Raw genomic sequence first — 14,037 nt, forward strand, 5'->3', positions numbered from 1 at the left:
GCCGGCGGGCGGTGAGGCGGCGGGGCGGTTGGACTACACTTCCCGGCTGCCTTTGCAGGCGCTGGCCCAGCGGGGGATGCCGGGTGCCGTAGTTGCAGCCGCCTGGTGAAAGTTAATAACTGAATCTGGGGTAGGCGCTTCCCAGAGCTCCTCGGTGTCTCTCATTGCCATGCCGGCTTTGTCACCTCGGAGGGAAGAGGAGCAAGATGGATGAGCGGGCGGCCGCTGGGGCAGGCGCCCGCGGGGTAAGGAGCGAGTGTGGAGGGGGGGGAGGCTCGGGCCGCCGCTGTGAGGCCGGCTGCCGTGAGGGGAGCGCGGCTAGCCGCTGCCCCGCCGGACCCCCCCCTCCCCGCGACGAGGAGGGGGGCCGCGGCCGCCCTTGCCCCGGCTGGGATGCCGGGCTCGGGGGCAGGTGCAGCGGGGAGCGGGCGTTGGGGTTCCCCCGCCGGAGGGGCTGCTGAGGCGGGGACGCGCGGCGCCGGCTCCCGCCTAACGGCCGCCGTGGCCCCGGCCCTCCTCTCGGCGCCCCGCTCCTGCCCGCGGCCCCCCGCCTCCATCCTGAGGCAAATGCCGGCCCGTCCCCGGCGCTGCCCCCTCCTCGCACCTCCCGGGACGGGGCTGCGCGGCCCCGCGGCTCCCCCGAGGCGGGGGTCCCCCCTCAGAGCCCGGGGAAGGGGCTCCCGTGTCTCTCCCCAGCCCTCACGGAGACCATCTCCTTCCCCTGGCGAGGGGGGCGGGTGTGGGGCAGTGCTGTGGCTCAGCCCGTCGACCCCCGGGACCGCGTCCAGTGTTTGGGGGTCACCACAGGTACCCCCGGTGGTCTTGGGAAGGTCTCGTCGTGGGGAAGCGGCGAGGCGAAGGCTGTGAGGGCTTGCGTGATGTGTGTGGTAGTAGGGACGGAGGAGTCAGTGCAGAGGAGAGAGCGGAGCCGTCCTGTCCCTTCCCAGGTCCAGTTTCAAGTCCAGGTAATGCAAGGGGATGTTTTGCTACCCACAGTCCTGCAGAGGAGGTCCAGGGCCTCCGCCTCTGCCACAGCTGCAAGAGATGGTGCCTGCTCTGCCTTCCTTATCCCGCCGGAGTCCCTGTCCCTGCCGGCCCCAAATGCCCACAGGAGCTGATCCGCATCTGCTCAAACTCTGAATTAAGCAGAAGCGACTCCAAGTCCTCTTGCTTTGATCTCTGAGAGAACAAAATGCCAGTCTGAGGGTGATAATCCCCAAAGAGTTAAAAGCTTTGCGTTTGCATCCTTGCCTGGTAGACAGTAGGGATCCCACCAGCCCCTTGAGGCTCTGGGTTTAGCCATCCCCGCTACTACTTCATCATCTGCCCTCAGGTTGAAAGATTATGCCTTTCATTAGCAGACTGATTCAGGTAGGCCCATAACTATTCACCGTGACATTTACCACATGGTTGAAGCAGAAATCCCATCTGTCTCAATTCCAGGATGCTTTTTGAGGAAGGTGAGGGCTGGAAGGCCAAATCTTTAGCGTGGAGGAGCTGTGGTGGACACAGGAACTTGGGTGATCTTAAACACCCATTGCTTTTCCTTGATGCTGTCAATAGCCAAGAACTGACTGAATTCCCAGCATACGGCAGGATAGCCCAGCACTTCCATAGTGCATGCTCCTGGGGGGCTGTTCTGACTTCTCATGACATTCAGGTCCAGGCTCTGGCCCTTGGCATCCTCGCCCGGAATCTCCCATTGTTTTGCTAGATGCATAGAGAAGATCCCCATTCAATTTTCAGGTTAAAATTTTCAGAGTGTCACCTCTGATAAATGATCCTCAATTCAGCCCTAATGCAGTATAAAATAGCAAATTCCATTTTAGTTCACTTTTCATTTTTGTTCCACTTCTTAATGATAATTTTTCATTAAGCATCTAATCCTGTCCTAGCGTTTTTCATCAGTGGGGCTCAAGGTGCTTTACAAAAGAGGTAAAAATATGATTATTCCAATTATCCTTATTAAGGCTTAGGTTTTGGGCAGCTTCTGCAGATAATACAGGTCATAAATAATTAAGAGTACAATCTAATTAAAAGAAATCCCCAGTCGTAAACCAAAGTGCCATACTGAAGAAGCCAGTCATCAAAGGCACGGCCTTGTAACCTAATCTCCCTGATCAGAACAGTATCCCATTAACCCACAAATCTTTGCTCTCCTGACCTGTCTGCCCCAACAGCAGGTACTTCCACGTGCCTGTGCAGGACCCAAGGGAGGGAGAGGGTCAGGGAGTTTCAGTGACCAAAAGCAGTTTGGAGAGTGTTCTATTAAAAGTCCCTTATCGTGTCATTTGTATAAAGATCAGGTGTTCGGAGGCTTACCAAAATATACAGCCTGAGCTGTACAAGGTTAAGCTTAGAACTGATTTAGTTTTTTAGCAGGAGTAGTTACTGGAAATTAGAAACATTGCTCAAGCTGGAGTCCAGAAGATAGAAAGAAGGTTGTGGCCTGGATACAGTTCATATGTGACCTAAATAGAATTCTGACCCCGAAACTTGCTCTGAACACCTTGTCAAATTTAATGAAAGCTGGACATGAACTTTCATGTTTGGGAGTTTAAACTCTAGATTGCTAGTGCTGAACTGGGTCTGTGTCTCCTGACAGTTGCATGTCCCCACTGGAAGCTGACTATCATCAGGACCGCTGTTTACATAATTCAGCAGTAGGGCTACATGGATAAAATCCTTGTTCTCATTCCAAATACCTGCCGTCACATATTACTTATTCTGTGGGAATGTTTTTGCTCCGATTTGTGGTTATGCAGTGTTCAGTGATGACCTAATTGCAACATTCTCATTAGGCAGAGAAATTTCTGAGTTTGGCTTTATAGTTCACCTTCTCAGTAAGGAAATCATTGCTCCGTAACACTGTCTACCATCAGTACTGTCACTTTAGCCCAAGGTTTTATGAGGGATCATAAGGCTGATGAAGGCACTTTGAAGCGTGTGTATCTACAACAGCTTCTCACACTTTACCATTTTAGTGTCTAACTTAGCTCAGAGCGAGCATAGACCGTCTCATTGATGAAAATGCCTGAATCTGATGACCTGTAGCACCTTTCTTACCACTAAAGAAACTGCACCTGTGTTAGTTTGGTGTTGGGTAATTTCCTTGAAAGTTGGGGATATATGAGCAGTTACAAATAACGCTGAAAAAGGCCAGACTGCCTTTCTGACTGTCTCGTGATGATGCTTAATCTTGGCCAGGGAATGCTGGTGTAATTTTCAAATGTAACTCAAAGGGATGTTGGTTGCAAGTTACATTAAAATGAGTCCCTAAGTCCCTCTTGGAGAGACCTATATCTTGATCTATCTGTGCCATAATATCTTCATTTGTATTGTGTTAAACTGTAATTCAGACTCGTATGCTGGAAGCTTTGACTAGTAAGGCATGACTGGAGCTCCGAGTAATGCTGGTGGTACTGGAAATGTACTAAAAATGACAGAAGGGAACCTACAGAAATAAGGAAGCAGGGAGTGCAGACATTTTAAGCAGCAGAAAGAGGGAGGGTGAGAACAGAAGAAAGGGGGGGAGGGACAAAGGACGGAAAAATATAAAACAAAAAGCAGGAAGAAAACGAAAACACCACCGTTCTAGGTGACAATCGGTGTGGTGTGGTGTGGGTGAGGCTTTGCAATTGAACCAAGTTTCCCTAAGAACACTATCATATGCCACTTGTGGGAGGGAGGAGAAGGGAAGAGGGTTCCTGGAGAAGTGCATATCCACACAATGAAGTCTTTGGTTTCTTCCCTTGCACATTTGTAGAGCGCTCACGTCTTACCCTTACCCCAGGAGACATTCCCATTTCCTTTCATTTACCAGTGTTTGGAAGGCGGAAGGAGATGAGGCACTGTTGGGTTCCCTTATTAACTTAATCTGTGGGAAGCCCTACATAAATCATTGAATTTCCTAGTCTTGATAGAACGAGATATTTGTACAGTGAAGTCAAACAGAAGATCGAGGTTCCTGCACAGGGAGGCTCTGACGCTGTTCCAGTCCTGTGCCTGTGACTCTTACGCGTGCATTTCTTTGAAGTCTGAAGCTTAGGAGTCTGCATTAATGATCAAGGGACAGAGCTGAATACGGAATTCGTATGGTACGAAGGTAAAGGTGTGGGTATGAATGTGGGAAGAGAATATTTAAGAGCAGTCTGGCATGTATAGTTAATAATATTAAAAAAAAGTAATCATGTTAATTTCCTATAGTTACTCAAGTTCTCAAGGCTTTTAGCATCTTCTCATTCCTTGTAGATCAGTGATCTCTTGTGAGGTCCTGTCATGTCCAAAATATTAACTTCCTTGAAAAGTAGAAAACTTGAGGTTTAAAATCTTTTGTTTTTAAACTTCCCACTTTTGTCCAGTGGGAAACTTGCTGTGATCCCTTAGGCAGGAATCTCTGTTCCTCATGCAGTGTTCTGGAGTGCTGTGCTTGGCATTTGGCTGTCACTCTGTCCCACTCAGCCAAGTGTTGGTGATCCCTGAATGCTTAAAAAGTTCCTTGGGACTCTGTAGATGTGAAGCTCTTCTGAAGTTGACATTTGTCAGGAGCAGAATGCATTAGAACAATTATTTCTGACTTTGACTTACGACTATGTTAAAACTCAGTTATTTTTACCACTGTGTTTGTTCCTTTTAGGGCTTTTAGCTGTTTCTCTAATTCAGAAGCTGTTCTTCCCATTTTTTATTTCATAAAGTAAAAAAGTCAAAATAAAATGCCGTGTATCCTGCTACACTTAATATACAGATACCTACTGACTGAAGCAGTGAAATAGACCCTGGGTTTCAATTTCTGACCCACTATTTTAACTGCTTTTTCCAGAACTCCACCCTAATTGCTGCTTTTTCTTGGTTGAGCAGCAAATCAGTTCCCCACTAAACCCCAGGATTACCAAAATTCAGATTTTTCTGAAGAAGCAAAAGTCAGATTTTCAAGACTTAGCTTCTGTGTAGGGACCTTATGAAGCAGATCCTAAGGTGGTATTTATGTCCTACCAGATATGGAGCTGCTTTCAAAATACCGGCCCTAGGCACCAGGGGGTTTGCAGTCTTGCTCTGGATGTCTCCCATGTGATGCAGGGGTATAGACCTACCACAGGACTTTGGGTGCACTGGGCCCTCAGTGGTACCGCTTACGCTCCCACATCATTTTATTCGGCTGTGGCTGCACACTCCACCTGATACGAGGGTTGACTCTGCTCCTCAAGCAGAAAAACTGGAGACCCCAGGCCTCTCCCTGTGAATGACTGGGACCCCTTTCTCCAACATATGTTGCTGCTGTAAACTGAATCTCTTCAGCATCCCAAATACTTTGAAGCCATCCTCATTAACAAGTTCCCGAGTGCCTTGCAGGCATTGAAAGGGAGGGATGGCAGGTCCAACCCCAGCAATGCAGAGCTGAGCTGAGGCAGTGGCTCAGAGCTTCGCAGCCGTTCTCCAGTAATGGCTTTACTCTGACTCAAATAGGTAGGGCTGCATTATGAAGTCTCATGTATTTTTTTTTAAAACATTGGATTTCTTTATGTATTTAATACCATAGTGTAAGTGAATATTTATGAAGGCATCTGAGGTCTTTGGATCAGATATGTCATATAAAGCTCTGAAGCCCACTGTAGCCCAGCAGAAAAAAACCATCTCTGACATTGTTCTCCCCTCTTGCCCCTGGGGAATTAAAAAGACAAATTATTTTAAGAAGTTCAATATGTACTGAGCTTTAGTTTGTTAGCTAAGAAAGAGTATAATGTCTTTCCAGGACTACGTTCAAAACTAAAGAACAAAAAGCTACCTTGAAAAATGGCCATTGGGAAGCAGACCAGCAAAAGCCAAGAAACTTGAGCCCTTTGCTAATGAATACTCTGTCCTTAACTCACATTGTCTCTTTTGTTTCCCACACTTTCATGAGCTGCACATGGATTCAATTTGCCAGTCTTTAACCCTTCTTACTGATGCCTGATCTGTGCATAGTTTGGAAACTGGGACAGCTGTCACTTAGGTACTTGGCTTTGGTTTTGTTTTTTTGCTCCTGATCTGTTTGTCCCTGTGCAGTCTCTGGCTCAGATGCGGTAAAGTAATCCACCAGGGGTGTGGACAAGGCTTGGGTGCATGCTGGGGAGAGGGAGTCAAAGCTTTTCCAGCTTCCTGGCAAAGGGTGTAATAGAGACAGCGCTGGGAGCAGGTTTGCTTTGATTAAAACATAGTAGCATTTCCACTGTGACTACCGTAGAGGAAGATGTTGGTGCTATACTAGGACTTTTTTTAAGAAGAGCTGTTTTTCTTGGCATAGCTCTAAAATTGATGGAAAGTCAGGGTGGAGCCAAGGGATTTGGCATCATGGGAACTTCTCACACCAGCTTGTCTTTGTGCTACAGCACAACAGAAGTGCCTTCTGCAGAAAGAAGCATTCAATATCAGATGTTTATTTGTGACAGTGAAATTTATTCCAGTGAATGATGATTGCCCATAGTAAATATACTTCTTAGTAATAACTAGATTGTTTCCAAAAACGTAAGTAGCTCCTAGAGTTGCTGTTTGCTAAATTGATAGGGATCTATTTAATCATCCATTTAAAAAACAGCATTCCATATCAAACACATAATGCATTTTCATTCCTCATTTTTCCTCTAGATAAGTGTTGAACAAAGATCACCAGCAGAGAGTGCTGGTGCTCTTCCAGAATGTGTCAGCAGCTTCTGAAATCGATTGTAAAATCTAATCAGACTTTGTTCTATAATTCTATTTTTAGTATTTCATTTCTGTGAAAATGAAATGTTAATCAATTATCTGTAACTTGATATCTTTCTGTCTCTAATTATCAATCTTTTTGTAGTTTACTACAGGAGAAAGATCGTTTTTAGGAGCACAACTATGTGCTCAGAAAAATTATAATTGTCACTTTTTGAAGCAATTATTTAACAGAATTTCATATATTTTGTTCCAATGCATTGGACCTTTTTTGTACATAACATTATTTCTCCTTTCATTTCTCTTCTTTCATTTCATGTTCAAAGTAATCTGTTTACTATTCAGTACAGCTTCTATGTAGTAGGGGAAGCTGGTCCTGCTCCTACAATTATTAGAGCTCTAGCATCTATATGGCGCTCATTGGTTCACTGACACCATACTTTTAACCTTCCCAGGCAACGGAAGGTTGCTTCCAGCCAAAGATTACTTTTGGTTGGGCCTCTTTCATTTCTCAGTTCTGAGTCTGCTTCCGACATCCACATTAAAAACGAGTTGCAAAAGCTTTAAATCAAAAAGCACCCCCTCTTCCTTGTCCCCATGATATTTATCAATACTGTTGCACCATTGTAAGTCCCGGAGATTTTGAAAAGGTTAGGCTTTTTGGTTTCAAATCAGCCGTGGTTTTCCCCTCTTAATCTTTATGGTCATTGAAATATCAGGATTATCAAGTCTGTTTTTTGCTGCAGAACCTGCTGTGCATCTCGCTCTCTTGTGATTTCATACATTCTTTAGTCATCGAGAGCAAACAAAGACTGTGTTGAAGTGCAGGGCCTCCATGCCTTACTCTTACAGTTTACTCTGATCCAAATCCACTGGAAGTTGAGGGAATCTTTTAATTCATTTCAGCAGATTTTGAAGAGACATCTCTTTTCAAAGAGGCATGAGAGGCAAGAGTGCAGAGAAATGAGGGAGATGGTCAACTTTCATATATCAAGGTTATTAACGTACAATAGACATCAGTTAAAGGCTTACAGATCCTTCTCTGGGAGAAGAACGGTGTCTTGTAAGGAAATCCCTTTGTCCAGACTAACCCTGCTGTCCTTATTTTGCCAAAACTACATTTAAGTCTAGGGGACTGGGGTGTGAATGCGTTCAGAGCAAAGCTGAAACATTTAATTTGTTTTTCCATAGTTGGCAGTTGCTCATCACTCTTCTGGTTACACAGCTTTCTTCTGAAATTCTGCATAAAAAGGGGCCAAGGTTCAGCAGTTAGAGTAATTCTCTTTACAGGTGGTACCTGATCAATCAACTCATGGGTGACACATCACTGCTGACCTCTATATTGCATTTCACTGTGGTAAGCTGTTCCTTTTCTGCCCCTTCCTGTGCAGGCCCTTTCTTCACCCAAGGAACCATGCTGAACTTGAGTTACACTACATTAGAGGTACCATCCAGACTGACATACTTCTAAAAATCTTCACGCGCAGTAGCATACAAAACCTTAGATGAGCAGGAGCCATGTCACAGTGTAAATCACAATATAGACAGGACATGAAGTTGGCTATGCAAAAGTCTCTGTCGCAATTACTTCCCTCCCAAAAGTTATATGTGGTCATTAAAGTTTTCTTATATAGAATTGATAGATTAGTAAACTTGTGTAGGAAGACACAGCAATTACTTAGTGAAGAGCAGAGGAATAAATAGTGCATAACTGCTCCAGCTCCTGTGTTTTGAAAAGTAGAATTTTTCTAGCAATTCCATGCATGTCAAGTTTCATGGTAGTAATTTCTGGTGTTGTTGGTCTATGAATACCTGTCATTACCATCTGTTGGTGAATGATAACTGGTTTTACATATAATTCATGCCTCAATCTCATGTCAGTCAGATTGAATTTGTTTCTCTTCAGAAATCATAGCTGGTCTGCAGCTGTACCCAATGGCAGGACCTGAGGGAGCCTTTCAGGGTTTGTTACAGCTTAGGGATGGATTTAGCAGCAACATCAAATCCTCTAAATACAACTTAAACATGGCTGTGACCACCCTGAAGGCCCTGGCTCCTCTCCATCCCCGTAGTAAAATGGCAGCAAAAGCTGCAATGCTGTATGTCCCAAGTTCACCGTACGCGCGGGCAGCAAGGCAGGTTCTGTGGCCTGTGACTCTCGGAGACTCTTCAAGTCTAGACTGAACTCCTGGCATGACTTTGGACAAACCACTTAACCCTCCTGTGCCTTGGTGCCTTCTCCACACATTTCTTGTGATTCTTACATGGTTTTGAAATCTTCTAATCTTGTTCTGATCTGCATCCCCTAATGTATTTGTTCACTTACTTCCTTTTCTTCAGTGAATGTATCAAACTGACTTTGGCTCCTATGGCAAGAAATACAAAGTAATCTCCCTTTTCGTATTTACCTATTCCTTGCTCCTGCTCACCTAGTAAACTTGGCCTCAGCTCCTCTTCTTAGTCTTTTTTACTGTTGCTTGCATTACTGTTCGTTTACTGTAGGGCCATTATTTCACCCAACAGCTTTTTTACAGACTAGGCAAAGAACCCTCTGCTTTGGTGGTGGTGGAGGTGTACTGTCTGGTCCCAAGAGCTAAATGGCACTTCTGAGCACTGTTAACAGTTTATTTTTATGTGCAAGAAGAAAAGCTCTGTTAAACTGGCCCGAGATCAGAGATCCATGGAAATTAATTTACACCCCTCTCAGCAGCACTGAATGGACGCAGGACTGAGCAGTAATTTCTCTCTGTACTTGAGGGATAATATCAGCAGCTTCCTGAGCTCCAGCTGCTGTGGACAAAGGACGGCAGAGTTACAGCGATTCCTGGAGGGAGGAACTTTAAGATGGAGGAATTTTAAAGAATGTGAAGGACAACCTCTTAAAAAATTGTAGGTGGAGCAATTCCAGGTCAACCAAACACTTCATAAGCCCAAGATTTATTTTCCTACTTTGAACTAGTTGCCGTTGTGGCATTTATCTTTTGTGCTTTTTAACACATCTACTGTGACCTTTGTATGATTGCATAAATTGGCCCGAGTACGCTGGAACAGTTATTAGGAACCCCTTTCTTGTGTTGTTTCCTGAATTCCCACATTGTGGCGTGATGTGTGTATGGAAACTGCTCGCTTCCTCCACTGGCAGCCGTTCAGATGTGTGCTGGAGCTCCTGAGGACTGGGCTGGGCGGGGAGCTGGGTGAAGGGAGGATGCAAGGGGAGAATATTTTAAGGAAGAGAATGTGGATTTCATGCATCTTTGTTCTTCTCCAGTTCCGATAAAGCTCTTATCTCCAATTGTGTGGGTTAAACATGAGCAGTGCTAGTGCTCTGTAGAATAAACAGCAGCAGATGAGTTGAGGTTAATGTGCCTTGGGCAAGGCTAGCTGCTTTTCAGTGTCCGCATTAAGCAGTATTTTTACTTTCCTGATGACTCTACCTTCTCTCTTTACTCCCCACTATTTTCTTTTAGCATGTGGGAGGGAGACAGGGTGTGTGATTGAAGCACAGTTTATAACTCTTATTTAACTCAGTATAGCTATATATTTCCCTTACAACTCTACCCCACAGCATCTAGCAAATACGTGCTTCATTAGCTTGTTCTGCGTTGTCTTTTTGTGTGTGTGTGTGTTTGCACACTGTAAGGTTATGGGATGTTAATGAACTGTTTACATGTCTTTCTACATTTGTTCCACTGAAATGTTCCAATGAATGAATGTCAGTTATGAGGGAAAAAATAGATGTTTATATACGCTGCATTTGGGATTTCTGAAATTTGACTTCCTGAATTTTTTTTCCAGATCTTTCTTTTCAATGTTAAGAGTTGGGAATGTTGGAAAGGATTCCTTTGCTTAGAGCAATTAAAAGGTAAATGGCTGAATCATGTTATCTCTTCTCACACGAAGAGCCCTAGTGAAGAGGCCAAGTTTCACAGTGCAAGGATTTGACACGTGGCCAGTTTTGCGCATTTAGTGCTTTTGGAAAATGGTGTCATCTTATGGCCAAACATTACCAAACTGGGACTACTTAATGGGCTTAATATTTGCATGGTCTGGCCTCGGTGTATTAAATCAGTTGTGGACACACCATAACAGCTTCTCTGATTTTTTGTTTTGCTCTTTCTTGAAATCACAAGTTAGTGAACAGGAGCCAGGAGAAAAGTAGAAGCTGTCACTTGGCAATCGTCCTCTGGAGTTCACGGACCGGGGTGACCTCACAGGGGGAGGATTCGAGTGCATTGTATGCAAAAGCCAGAGGAGGAGGTGGACTGTGAGAAAGGCAAGGTACCATCGTTTGTACACAAATACGTCCCTTTTGAAGGACCAGTTTGTTATCTCCGGCCTTGTTTAGACTGGGGATTTGCCCTGATTACAGGCATCAGGCTGGGAGAAGTTAAAGTTCTTACCCCATTTCAGAACAAGGGCTTTGCCTCTCTGGTACAGAGGTTGGTACAGCTGCAGAGATGACTGCGTTATTGCCATCCCCAAGTGCTATTAGATCTGCCAAAACAGGGAGACCAGCTTAAGCCTTTCTCTTTATCAGCATTTTGGGACCATTTTACTGGCCGCCTTCGAATGGGGAGGCATGCACAAATTCTTTAAAGGTTGTTACGTGTTTAAAGCCAAACTATTTAAGTTGAAATTCTGCAGGGTGATTGAGGCACTAAAGCCTTGAACAAAAACCACCTCTGCATGTGGCTACCATCTTTTATCATGCGGTGAAATGATGAAACACAGCAAAATCATGGTTGCATTTGGGGAGAATACTGAAGTCTCTTCCATCTCCTCTTTCCGCACCAACCCTTAGATCCAGCTGTGGCAGAGTAGTAGAGGTCTGTGGGCGTTTCCCGTCGTGATAGCTTTGGAAGGCTGCGCGATGTGTGTTTTAGTTTTAAGCAGAACGCGATATACAGGGAACTCCTTTAATATCCTGCTTCTATGCTGTTAGTCACGATCAGTTCTTGCCACGCTTTCAATTATTTTCAGCATTTGGCCAGCAAAAAGTGGGTGAGTCAGATCCTTGGCTGGTGTACGTTGGTCTAAACCCATTTAACTCCACTGACTTGGCGGAATGGTTTTGAGACCTGGGGCTAACCCCTGTGAACGCTTCTGCAGGTGGCCAAGGCACTGGTCGTATGAAGTTCCTCCGAGCCCCCCCCGCCGGTGCCGAGCTGCGCGGGGCCGCCGGGCCGAGCGGGGCCAGGCCGGAGCTCCTCGGGGCCAGCTGCCGCGGCTCTGCGGGGGCGCCGGCTCCCGCGGGGCGCGGCGAGCGCTGCTCTCCCGGGACGGGACGGGACGGGACCGGCTTGCCCGCAGCCCCCCCCCCCCCGCCCCAATAGCGGCCGGGGCTGCCCAGGGGCGGCGGCGGGGCGGGGCGGAGGCGGGGCCGCCGGGGCGGGAGGGGGGCGGTCTCCGGGCGGGGGCGGCGGGGCGCTTCCTGCCCGCCCCGGCGGAGCGCCGTCCCGCGGGGCGTCCGCGCCGCAGAGCGAGGCGGAAGGAGGCGGAGGAGGGAGCGGAGCTGCCCCGGCCCGGCCCTACCCTGCCGCCGTGTGCGCGTCGGTGTGAGCCTGCTGCCGCGGGGAGCGTGTTGCCGGGGGGGGACGCTGCCGCCCCAGCCCCGCGTCCGGCCCCGCGGCTCCTCCGTACCCGCCTCGCCTCCCCCCCCCCCCCCCGCTGCGCACAGGTAACCGCGGAGAAGGAGGCGCGGAGCGGATCGGAGCGGAGCAGCTTTCCCCCGGCCGCGATGCTGCGGGCCGACCTTCCCTGCCGGGGCCGCGGGCGCTGCGAGTGCCGCGGGCGGCGCTGCCACTGACAGCGGAGCCTGCGCCGGGCCACCTCCGCCGGGACGCAGACTGTCCCTTCTTTTTGTTTATTCTGCCGTTCTTGAGATACCGCTATCCTCCTTCCAGGGACTGCGGGCAGGTCCTGTCTGGCCGTATTGGATTCTTACCCATCTGTCTTGATTGCCTGTCTGAAAGTATATTTATCTTTAATAAAAGAAAAAGTCGAGCCACAAATCCAGTTCGTATCACGTTCCCCTTTCTGTGGAGTCCAGTTTATTTCTGCAGTTTAAAAAGTTTACTCCCCCCCCCTCCAGTTTTATTGACACTGGGGATGAAGAAGGATTTGCGAATGAAAGCGCCTTGAAATACAACATCTTTTGGAGAGAGCTCTGCAGTCCGCCTGTTGAGTCTTGAATTCCACCCTTTGCCCCTGCTGAATCCACTGTTCTGCCCTTTACTCTCCGGGGTAAAAAACCAAACAACAACAACAAAAACCCGAGGGAAAAAAAATACCTTTGGCAGCAGGGAAGCTTTGTGTGACTGACCCAACGAGCTCCAAGTGTCCAGTTTCTGAAAAGAAGAAAACCCTTTTGTCTTCAGCAGATCAGTAGGTAAGAGACTCATAGCGCATGGCGCAAGGGACTCGGCATTCATTCTTGCAGCCTAAACCTGGGAGTTAGACTGGCTCTCTTCTCTGTCAGCTTTTGCCCATCACTTCTCTCTCCTGTAAAGGTTACTCTTCATCTTGCACAATTCCTGCAAAACAAATACGTTCACCCGCTCTTTTTACCGCTGGCAGTAAATAGCCAAAATTAGTAGTGATGTACTTGTGTGTAACTGGATAAAGTAAAATTCTGTGGAAGTCGCTGAAGTGGGTTTGTGTCAGGCTGTGTTTGAAAGCAGCCGTGTTTCTTGTGGTGCTCTTTTCTTTTGACAAAATAATCGCAGTCATTGTGCTTGTAATCCACGTGTTAAGATTGTCTTTGCTCGTCATGCTTCACAGAGAAGCATGTATGTGCATTTACGTATGCACGCGTGCAAACAGGGCTTCCACAATCAGTTGAGATTCCTTGTTTCACACTGGAATTTGTTTTACATTAAGTGCTTTACTGCTGTGTCACAAGGTGTAAAAGTGTTGAACCCATAATTAACACGCCTTAACAGATAATTGAACGTGGCTAGGAACATGCTTGGCACTGTACAGAGTGAGTATGAGGATATGTTTTCTTTGTTTTAAGATTTTTTTTAAAGTAAGACTGAAAACGCAGCAGGGACATGTGCACATAATAACTGGATGGAGGCCCAGTCTCTGTGCAGGGAAGCATATTTTGTAGCATACTCCTTTCTCTAGGGGCCAAGCGCTGAATGTGTGCTGCTTTACAAGTGATAATACTGCTGTGAATTTCTGATTTTCCTTCTACCCCAGCTCTGTACCCCCATACCCACTTCCTCACGGCCATGTTTCATTGCTACCAGTCCTTTGTGCAAGGCAAGGGCCTGTGGAATTTTGTGTGGCTGGTAGTAGGACTCGTCTTTGCAGGGAGAATTATATTGTTCCCTGTGGAAACACACAGCATCCCCC

At 46.9% G+C, this 14,037-nt stretch overlaps 1 protein-coding gene across 3 annotated transcripts in view; it reads left to right on the plus strand.

Annotated features, from left to right (window-relative positions):
- Positions 1–64: 64 nt before the first annotated feature.
- The window catches only part of AMOT (angiomotin), a 61,902-nt gene continuing 47,929 nt past the window's right edge, over positions 65–14,037 (plus strand). For 2 of the 3 annotated variants that reach the window (XM_009920936.2, XM_069810939.1), the window contains exon 1: positions 12,185–13,066. The gene's annotated coding sequence lies outside the window, so the exon portion shown is untranslated. Of the gene's footprint in view, positions 246–12,184; positions 13,067–14,037 lie in introns of those variants that run through there. The other variant, XM_069810935.1, reaches the window with a different exon arrangement.

Source organism: Haliaeetus albicilla, chromosome 23 (assembly GCF_947461875.1).
Source record: "Haliaeetus albicilla chromosome 23, bHalAlb1.1, whole genome shotgun sequence".
Taxonomy (NCBI): Eukaryota; Metazoa; Chordata; class Aves; order Accipitriformes; family Accipitridae; genus Haliaeetus; species Haliaeetus albicilla.